This window comes from Xenopus laevis, chromosome 8L (genome assembly GCF_017654675.1).
Source record: "Xenopus laevis strain J_2021 chromosome 8L, Xenopus_laevis_v10.1, whole genome shotgun sequence".
Taxonomy (NCBI): domain Eukaryota; kingdom Metazoa; phylum Chordata; class Amphibia; order Anura; family Pipidae; genus Xenopus; species Xenopus laevis.
Genome location: NC_054385.1, coordinates 112,615,792 through 112,616,665, shown reverse-complemented (window position 1 = coordinate 112,616,665; position 874 = coordinate 112,615,792).

Here is an 874-nt window from a genome sequence, read left to right as displayed (position 1 = left end):
TTTCTGGCCTTTTGTGATTTATCCTCTAGCAAATAAATAGAGATTGATATAGAGAGCGATTGAGAGATAGATATTGAGAGATAGAGAGATATAGATATGCACCATGCACTAATAAAAGCCTTTTGATATATAGCTGAAGAGTCAATGCCGTGAGTGCTTTCACTGGACTGATATTTATGAATTTGGTTAGCACCCGGCTCGTAACTATATGAATGGTGAGTGACGATACCATAGAAACTGGGGTTTCCTCTGTTTTGCACACACTTGAGGAGACAGTGAATTCTTTTTCACGTGGATTAGATTCCCTGGCTGATCAGATAACCCAGCACTACACAAAACCCCAGTAAGCATGGAACTGCTCTATAGCTGGAATCTTGCAACCTCTCTAAAATAGGGGTGAGATTTAGCCTTTAGGGGTATTCCAATATATGGGCCCCACTCTAGCACAGGTAACATATGATTTAGTACATTAATGGTTCTAATTGGGCACAGGATAGCCAGACCTACATTGCTCAACCAACCACCTTGTGTATCTACCTGAGGGAATGCAGGGCACCCTGCCCCCAATAGGCATGAAACGCATTGTTTGAATTATTAATCACAATTTCAGCTGTTATGCATTCAGTGATAAATTTAGCTGGCCCAGTTCAGAAACTGTGGGGCTAGTTCTCTTATCACCTTTGTAAACAATTCTAGCACATACCTTATAAGTTTCGTTTCTGTCTCTAAGCTTCGGTTCTCCAGAAATCCTACCATGGCTGGAATCAAAACACACATAGACTTGGTTCCAGGAATAAACCAAAATGGATAACAGGAAAAACATGTACTCCTTCCAACCACATCCCAAAATGTATTCTGTAATACTGCATAAAGT